This window comes from Euprymna scolopes, chromosome 45 (assembly GCF_053919585.1).
Source record: "Euprymna scolopes isolate OS-2025 chromosome 45, ASM5391958v1, whole genome shotgun sequence".
Classification (NCBI taxonomy): domain Eukaryota; kingdom Metazoa; phylum Mollusca; class Cephalopoda; order Sepiida; family Sepiolidae; genus Euprymna; species Euprymna scolopes.
The window spans coordinates 49699234-49709956 of NC_136526.1; the positions used below are offsets into that span (position 1 = coordinate 49699234).

The window sequence follows — 10723 nt, forward strand, 5'->3', positions numbered from 1 at the left end:
GTCGGCTCTTCTACTTTTTCAATCCCTCCCAGTTTTTCAGCTTTATGTATCAATTCTTCTATGTCTTTCCTCACATGAAATGGGACTCTGTGGTATCTCTGAACAATTGGCAACGTGTTTTATCTATGTGTAGGTGGACTTTTTGCTTTGAGTTTAAGCCATCAAATAGATCTGCATAGTTCTCCGGGAGCGTATGGATGGACAGTATCGTTTGTGTGTTAAAATTGCTGAGGAGATTGATTGATGGCTTGTTTTGCATGTTTCCCAGTCGATGATAGGTTTTTCTGGCCTCTTTATTACATGCATATCAGCTTGGCGGGAAATACCGCTGAACTCTAGAAGAGTACTTAATTGGCCTAAAACTAGAGTGGTTTCCTTGGCACAAAATTCTGATATTACAGTTTTTGTGGGTCAGATGATGTCTTGGTCTTCACAACTTGAAATCTGCTTCAGACAACAAAACTCGTCATTTAAATTATTTACAGTTAAAATGTTATAAAAAAACAAAACAATTGAAGTTTTAAATATATTTCAAAGAAATGAATTACGCCCCGTGCTAAAATATTGATAATTCATCAATCGTAAAAAAAAAAACAAAAAAAAAAAACACTGCCGTGAAAAATGCTTACTTTGAAAATAGTCAGTGAAAAGTTTTATTTATTATTAAAAGAACGGACTGAAAAATATTATATAAAAATTGGGTTTGTATTACTCTACACATAGATTCGAAAAAAGTTGTCAAAAAACAAATATATAACAAATAAATGTTATCAAAGACAAGATAAGTTACTTTTCTAACAAAACTGGATATATTTTTTTGTTTTTTATTTAATGTAACATGTCTATTTAGCTCGAAAAACATACTGTGTTTACCGATGTATTGGAAAATTCTAAATGGCGCCCGACTCTCTCTCTTCAACACGGTAAGTTTGGGGAAAGGTGCTATAAATATAAAACTAGAAAAAATACTGTTAGAAACTCGCTCAATATATATTACCGTGACATAGGTTGACATATATTCGGTGGTATTTTGCCTAGTTTATAATTTATAACACCTTTTCCCGAACTTACCGTGTTTAAGAGAGAGTCGGACGCCATTTTGAATTTTCCAATACATCGGTAAACAATGTATGTATTTCGAACTGAATAAACATGTTACAATGAATTAAACACACGAAAAATATATCCAGTTTGGTAGAAAAGTAACTTATCTTGCTTTTGATAACATTTATTTGTTATATATTTGTTTTTTTGACAACTTTTTCGAATCTATGTGTACAGTAATACAAACTCAAAATTTGTTTGTTTTGCAGTAAAAAAAAAAATGAAATGAAATATTCGACTTTCTCCAATAAAAATAAAAGTTCAAACACGAATTCACTTACGATATTTTAATTAAAATTATCCCAAATGTGCAATTATAATAATTATGGAGAATTGTTCTTTTTCTTTGGAACATACATGGACAATCGGTAACACATATTGTTAGCCATATTTTTTTATGCCTGTTAGCATGACCATGTGGTTGAATACCGGAAGTTGTCTATACCTACAACTTAATTAGGAAGTGACGTTACGCTGTCATATGCATCGGCCTTCTTTCTCGGTAGCCACGGTACTGTCGACCAATGGGGCTATACTACGTTTTCTGCACATGTCCGTCCAACACACTTTTGGCAAACAAAGAATCCTCAATTCCAATTGTTTAATATCTAACCTATTTTTACACAATATTTTTTAACTTTCATTGTGCATTCATTTAACTGACATATTTAATATCCAGATTTCTAAAAGAATAGACAATCAACTCTTTTTCCGACATAAACAATATTTAACTATTTCTAATAGAATTAACAATGGACTGAAATCCTTACATTCCATTCTCTATTATCTCTAGAAATTGCCTACAGGGTTCGATTCTAGCCTTTTCCTAATATCATTTTCACTTTTCTTGTATGTCTTCTTGCTTACTTGAGAAGGGGAGAGTCCTTTCATATAACACTCATCACTTTCATTATGACTCAAATGCTAGTAGTTTTTTCTTAGATCGGAAAATAACGTTTTTAAATAAACTAATTTCAACAACGCATTTCATATTTTATTTCAGCAAATAAATTTCTCACTTATATCATGCTCTACCTTCGCCATTTGATCATAAGATTGACGTAATGATATTTTCCTTAACATGATTTTAGTTTAATTTTGTTGGGCAGTATTTTCGAATATACTGGAATAGAAAAGCAACGATATTTTCAGTACAAATGTTAACAAAACATGAAATAAAATACAGATTAATAAAACATACTTTACAAAAACGAACACATACAAAAAAAATTAAAAATGCTACAAAAACTGCATTTTTAGATAACATTTTATTTCAGAAAAAAAGTTTAAAATATCAAACTATTTCCAACAATTACTGATGTAATATTTATATAAAAAAAACTAGTGAAATTTGAAATTGATGTTCCATGAACCAATTATAAGATATATATAGCATTCCAATTGTACTAAGATAGATTATTCCAATCTTTTCAAATCGATTCATTAAATCAAACGACTTTTTCTTATACATATGAAATAAAACAAAATAAAAATATTTTCTACCCACAATCAATATGCAAATTGGATAAATATTTCATAAGGCAATTAAAAACCAATGATAAAGTTAGTATCCCAATTGTACAAGGGTAAACGGATTGGACAAAAGTCTGTTTTCAAATCAAGTTAAAAAAAATTGGTAAATGGTACCTTACGCTACAACAGAATACTGATCACTCTAATTTGTTTTTTAGGGGTATTCGAGATCGCTGACAACGAATCTGATAATCAAATCCGCCGCAAATTTACCATTTGCATGGTATGAACCCATGGATCTTGGGACTATTTTGAGCCATTTCATTGCCTTTGGTAGTGTTTTTCTTACATGATACGTTTGCGTGTGAACGGGTGTTGTGATGTATCTTATCACATTGCGCAGGAATCTTTCAGATAAGTTTTTTAAAAAAGTTTCATTTTATTTATTTTATATATATATATATATATCATTTGCTCTATGCTTTCACAAACAACATATTTGATTTATTGCCAAAAAGCAATAATGTGGTTTATTCCAGGTATGTGTTCACATATATAATATATATTGTTTATGAAAAGAGAGATGCACACTCTGAGGGACTATAGTTTTTCTCCAGTATGAGTTTTTGTATGTTGCAACATATGACGTTTTCGTGTAAAAGAAGAGCCACATATTTCACAAGAATATGGTTTTTCTCCCATATGTGTTCGCATGTGTTGTAACATATTTTGTTTCTTTGTAAAAGAAGAGCCACATGTTTCACAAGAATATGGTTTCTCTCCTGTATGTATTCGCATGTGATGCAACATATTTTGTTTCTGCGTAAAAGAAGATCCACATATTTCACAAGAATATGGTCTTTCTCCAGTATGTGTTCGCAAGTGATGCAACATACTTTGTTTGGTTGTAAAAGAAGAGTCACAAATTTCACAAGAATATGGTTTCTCTCCAGTATGCGTTCGCATATGTTGCAGCATATGTTGTTTCTGTCTAAAAGAAGAGCCACATATTTCACAAGAATATGGCTTTTGTCCAGTATGTGTTCGCAAGTGTTTCAACATACTTTGTTTCTGTATAAAAGAAGAGCCACATACTTCACAAGAATATAGTTTCTCTCCAGTATGTGTGTGTATATGTCGTAACATATTTTGTTTTGTTGTAAAAAAAGAGCCACATACTTCACAGGAATATGTTTTTTCTCCAGTATGCATTCGCATGTGTCGCAACCTATTTTGTTTCTGTGTAAAAGAAGAGCCACATACTTCACAGGAATATGGTTTCTCTCCAGTATGTGTTCGCATGTGTATTAACTTATGCTGTTGCTGTATAAAAGAAAAACCACATACTTCACATGAATATGGTTTCTTTAATGGCTGTGTTTTCATATGTTGCAACATATTTTGTTTCATTGTAAGTAACTACATACTTCACAACAATGTTTTCTCTCTCGTATGCATTCGCATACCCACATATGAATCCTTTCTAGTATCAGATTTATAGCTCATTTTTGAAAGTGGAATATTTGATATCATTCAGTACGATTTGATTCCCTGTAATGTGAGAGACTGAATGAATTATAAATCACAGTTTTTCAAAATATATATTTTTCCACAAGATAAATCACGAAGAGAATGTAAATCCATTTAAATCCAATGATACTTGTTTTTCTCCAGAATGAATGAATGATATCCTGAAAAATTGAAAACAATTAACAGATAAATTTCTTGAACATATATTATTTTATTCTGCAAAGTTAAAACAATTGAAAAATATTTTAAAGTCACATAATATGTTATAATAAATACATGTGTGTATAGTATAATAATAATAATAATAATAATAATAATAATAATATAATAAATGTTTGTGTATAGTATAATGCATACTAGTAATGTGTACAATATAATACATGTTTGTGTATAGTATAATAAATAATAATGTGTACAATATAATACATGTTTGTGTATAGTATAAAAAATACATGTTTGTGTATAGTATAAAAAATACATGTTTGTGTATCGTATAATAAATAATAATGTGTAACAATATAATACATGTTTGTGTATAGTATAATAAATAATAATGTGTACAATATAATACATGTTTGTGTATAGTATAATAAATAATAATGTGTACAATATAATACATGTTTGTGTATAGTATAATAAATACATGTTTGTGTATATTATAATAAATAATAATAATGTGTACAATATAATACATGTTTGTGTATAGTATTTTAAAAACATAAGACAATTATAAGATAATAACTGTAATTTAATTACTCGATTTCTTTATTAAAATGTATTTTTGTGAAAAGAAAAATTCAGTAATTAAATGAGACTAGTTTTCTTATTTACAGTTGAAGAAAGGCTTCAAGGCAGAAAGACTTGAATGCACTGGGGGTTGAAGGAAAACTTAAAAGCAATTACGGTTGTCGAAAGATGTGAATAGACCAAAGTTAGAAAGTGTTTTCCTCATCAATATTACAATCACAGTGGCATAGTCACAAGTTTTAATTTTAAAATAATGCAAGGGAATTATAGTGCAGACACCAGCCAATTTTATAAATTGAGAAAGTGCAGTTAATGTATCAGCAGTGTCTGATAAATATATATATATATATATATATATATATTAATATATATATATATATATATATATATATATATATATATATATATATTGATGTAAAGGTTATGAGGGTTTTTTGAAGCATGAAAAACGAAGTTACTTTTTGTATTTAATATTTTTATTGATATTTTTTATATTTCAAGCGGACCTCCACTCTTGGTCACAAAAAAGTATCAAAATTTTTCGATACATCTTGTGACCAATAGTTCATGTATGGCCGAACGGTGACATTGTAGATATAGGATACTGTAAGGTGTGAGCAGTTTTCTCGCATTGTATAATGAGCCCACCTTCTTTGACGCAAACTTGGAAATACCTGCTATTTGTTTCACTTGATGTTTTTGTGACCAAGAGTGGAGTTTTTTTATTGTTATTTTTTATATTTCAAGTGGAGCTCCGCTCTTGGTCACAAAAAAAGTATCGAAATTTTCCGATACTTTTTTGTGACCAAGAGCGGAGCTCCACTTGAAATATAAAAAATAACAATAAAAATATTAAATACAAAAAGTAACATCGTTTTTCATGCTTCAAAAAACCATCATAACCTTTAAATCACTATCCTACAAGCATACGTGGACTTTTAACATTATATACACACACACATATATGTATATATATATATATATATATATAATGTGTTAATATTTTTACTTATTAATTGTATATATTATCTATTGTTTATAATTACTGGTTCCTATATTGTATTAAATTCAATGCTAGATCTACTTACTAATTGGTTATTCTCGAGCATATGTGCTGCTTCTTTCAGTTGTCTCTCTACCGTTCTTCTGATTCTTTTTTCTAAAGCTTGTAAACATTTTAAAATATTTTCTCTTTGTACAACAAACTGTCCTTTTTTATATGTTTACTTAAATCTGGTTATGTTTTTATTATTTAAATTCAGTTTCTTTCCAAATCAATGGTATTTTCTCAAACCTTCTTTAGTTTTACTTTCTATGTACTCATTTTTAGTATTGTCAGGGAAAATGAGTTAAAACAAAAAAACTATACAAAATACTGTTAAAAACCTACCAAATATATGTCAGCCTATGTTGTAGAAATATATACTGAGTGAGTCCCTAACAATATTTTGTATAGTTTTTTTAGTTTTAACTCGTTTTCCCAAACTTAGCGCATTCAACACAGAGTCCGCAACTATTTGTATTTTTCAAATATATCGGTAAACACTGTGTTTTTCGAGCTGAATAAACATGTTAAATTAAATAAAAACATATATATATTATTCCTTAATTGGAATTCATTTTTTGAGATGAGCATTATATATATTAATTTATTTTTATTTCGGACTATTAGTCCTTATCTTTATTAGTTGTTGTTTTTCATCTTTTATTGGTTTATTTATTCACAATGTTTCGGCCAACTATTCCTCTGGCCTTCGTCAGGTGGTAACTGCGACGGATAGGAACTTCAAATCTCCTAACTGCATTCTCAGCCATCACTGCCATCCGTAGTTGTTGTCGTGGCAGTGATGGCTGAGAATGCAGTTAGGAGATTCGAAGTTCTTATCCGTCGCGGTTACCACCTGACGAAGGCCAGAGGAATAGTTGGCTGAAACGTTGTGAATAAACAAACCAATCAAAAAACAACTAATAAAGATGAGGACTAATAGTCCGAAATAAAAATAAATTAAATAAAAACACTAAAAATTTATCCAGTTTGGTAGAAAAGTAACGTATCTTGCTTTAGATAACATTTATTTGTTATATATTTGTTTTTTGACAACTTTTTCGAATCTATGTGTATAGTAATACAAACACGAAAATTGTTTTTTGAATCTATGTGAATACTAAAACAAACCCAAATTGTTGTTCATAGTTACCAACTGGAAACGTTAACTCGTTACTTAATAAAAACGAATGAGGAAATCATAATGGTTTCGACTTGTATGAAAACAAACACATAAAAGGAATTAAATTTAAGGTAAATATGAAGAATCATTCCGCCCTGCAAAATACCTTTTAAAATTACGACTCTCATAGGTTTTTGAGGTCGCTGAAAACGAAAATAACGTTTAAAATTATGGCAAATGTGTAGTTTCCAAGATATTAAGAAATGTTAGTTTTAAAAAATTGTAAGGTCACTTTTCTTTAATAACTTAATGTAAAATGAGCACCCACTTTGTTGCCACAATTTTTTGGGTGGGTGGGGGGACTTTCTTTCTACCCTCGGAAAATCCTTTAAAATTACTACGAACGTTTAAAATTCCAGGTAACAAGTAGTTTCCAAGATACAAAGAAACGGACTCACTTTATGGCCACCTTTTTCTTTTTTTGGAGGGGAAGGGGGACTGCCAGTTTGTTTTTCGTTCTTTTTTTGGAGGAGGATATTAAATTATAGACTTGTATAGTTTTTTAACAGGTGCTTATGCAGTTTACTCAACCGTTTTAATGTAAGTAACGCGCCGACATTAACCGAGCAGAAGAACTGTTTAATATTTCACAAAAATTCTGTTTACATTTCATGGGAGGCGATGAAGAGGCGTTAAATTATTATAGAAAAGTGATCTGGCACTTTTTTGAATCTAACATTTCGGCAGATTTGCCGTTGAGTTGTACAAATATCCTCAAACCAGGTCATCACTAAAAGAGACTCTTAAAGGTTGACACCGGTATCGAGCAAAAGTTTGTTTACATGTTTTACAAACTTTTAATAATTTTTGAAATGTGATCATGTGATTAGAATTTAATTTAAATTAACCATGTTAACAAATTAAAAACATATAATGCAAGATGAAGTTTCAAAATGATTAAATCTTTTTTATTTTATTTAAAATTAAAAACATTGACCAATAAAAATGAAATTTTGGGTACTTATGTATTTTTAGTGCCGTGCTGAAATAATAACGTCATTATTTAGAAAACCATTCTTAATGAGGAGGTGAGGGTGTTTTATAACTAGTCTGTGCTTCCACCTTACAATTAAAAAAAAAGAAAAGAAAAAAAATATTGTGAAACTTGAATTTAAAGTGAAATAAATAATATATATATATATATATATATATATATATATATATATATATATAGCACGGTAGCATCTGCCATCGTATACATCCGAGAGCAATATCTACTGTAAAATTAAACCAAAATTTAGAGCTTATGCGTTTTTGATACCACGCTATTTTTAAATAGTTTTTTTCAGGTTAAATTAAAGTTTCATGGTATCTTTTTTTTTTCTTTTTTTAACTGTAAGGTGTAAGCACAGAATAGTTACAAAACATCCTTCCCACGTTAAGAATGGCTTTCAAAATAATAGCATTATTATTTCATCATAGTAACAAAAAATACATAAGTACCCGCAATTTTATTTTCATTGTTCAATGTTTTCAATATTAAATTGTTAAATAAAACATATTTAATCATTTTAAAACTTCATCTTGCATTATTTTTTTTTAAATTTGTTAAACAACGGGGTTAATTTAAATTTAATTTGAACATGATCACATTTTCGATAATTACGTTTATATTTTACCCATTTAAAGTTTGTGAAACATATAAAAAAAAAACCAACCCTTTTTTTAATGTCGGTGTCGAATTTTAAGAGTCCCTTTTAGTGATTACCTGGTTTGAGGATATTTGTAGTGTACAACTAAACGGCAAATTTGCCACCATTTCCTCACATCTTGGAAACTACTCGTATGCCGTAATTTTAAACGTTATTTTCGTTTTCCGCGACCCCGAACGAGTAGTAATTTAAAAGGAATTTTCGAGGCTGGAGTAATTATTCATATTTACCGAACTCAAATAACACTTACCTTTAGTATGTTTGACAATTGATTTGAAGAAAGAAATGACTTTAAACGAGACGAGTTTGACGGTTGGAAATCTAAATTTAAGATGGCGACAGGAAAAATAAGTTCGCAGAAAATTAAATTCAAACTAATTTAAATACACCATTGGAAAACAGTCGATCTTTTCGGTGAATATTCCGCATAAAATTATTATTAAATTTGTAGCAATATTGTCATAGCTTTATGGGGACAAAAAAAATATCACAGGGTGGAGGATTGAAAGATCATTTTGACCGGTTAATGGAGACAAGCCACCTCCTCCTAAAATATTTCCTAACTTGGCATTTTTTTTTTTTCGAAAATGTTGGTAAAACAAATAAGAAAAGTGTTTTTTTTTGGGGGGGGGGGATTCATTGAAATATGTTTATTTGGGTTTGTTTTACTGTTTCAGTGTTTCACATAGGTTTGAAAAAGTTGTCACAAAACAAATATAGAACAAATAAATGTTATCGAAGGCAAGATAAGTTACTTTTCTACCCAACTGGATATGTTTTTAGTGCTTATATTTAATGTAACATGTTTATTCGGCTCGAAGAACATACAGTGTTTACCGATGTATTGGAAAATTTAAAATGGCGGCCGACTCTCTCTTTGAGGCGGCAAGTTTGGGAAAATGAGTTATAAATAAAAAAAACAGACAAAATACTGTAAGAAACTTGCTCAATATATGTTACCGTGACATAAGCTGACATAAATTCGGCGGGTTTTTAACAGTATTTTGACTGTTTTTTATTTATAACTTCTTTTCCCAAACTTACCGTCTCGGAAAGAGTCGGCCGCTGTTTTGAATTTTCCAATACATCGGTAAACACTGTATGTTTTTTCGAGCTGAATAAACATGTTACATCAAATATAAACACTAAAAACATATCCAGTTGAGTAGAAAAGTAACTTATCTTGCCTTCGATAACATTTATTTGTTCTATATTTGTTTTGTGCCAACTTTTTTAAATCTATGTGTAAAGTAAAACAAACCCGTTTATTTACATAAATATTGATAGTAAAAATATTTTTCGTTTCAATATAAATAAATTCGGTTCTTATTTAAAAAAAAACAAAAAAAACAGAAAAATCTTTGATGCAAGATTGAACGCTACCGAAGGTAGATTTTGATTTTATTTACAAAAATATAACTGCTTGATCAATTTACGTAATTTTTGGAATATGACGTTTCCGTTTTGTGTACATACATCATAAAGATATTTTCTGGAATCACACAGAATCATAAAAACTGAAACTGTATAATTGTAAGTTAACCCCCTGTGCCCCATATCCCCCTTTGTGTGTGTGTGTGTGTGTGTGTGTGTGTGTGTGTGTGTGTGTGTGTGTGTGTGTGTGTGTGTGTGTGGCTCAAATCTGACACTATACCAAAGAAGCAAGCAGTGTCAATGAGGATGGAAAAACCGAGGAGAGAAAGCACTAGCTAGACCTCCGCTGGATGAGTGCAAAGCGGACTGGGACCTTGGGCAGGCTTTTTGCAACCCAAATTTCGATGAAGACCAATGGATGCTGCCAACAAGAAGGAAATCACTGGTAAGTTGCTGTTACAATAATGCAAATTCATCTGCAATGGTTATCAAAAGAGGTAGAGACTACTGGAAATCTGGGTATACTTGTTGTCACTCGGCAACCAGAGAAGGCCACAAGTTGTTCTCGAAGAAAAATCCTTGACTATGACCTGTGTTACTACTCCTAGTGAGTGA

At 30.1% G+C, this 10723-nt stretch overlaps 1 long non-coding RNA gene across 1 annotated transcript; it reads right to left on the reverse strand.

Moving 5' to 3' along the window:
* Window positions 1–2353: 2353 nt before the first annotated feature.
* LOC145269583 (uncharacterized) lies at window positions 2354–9153 on the reverse strand. The gene is made up of 2 exons (XR_013865113.1): window positions 8985–9153; window positions 2354–4268 (listed from the first exon to the last, which is right to left on the reverse strand). It is a non-coding gene; the product is annotated as an uncharacterized LOC145269583 (long non-coding RNA).
* Between the last annotated feature and the right edge of the window lie 1570 nt (window positions 9154–10723).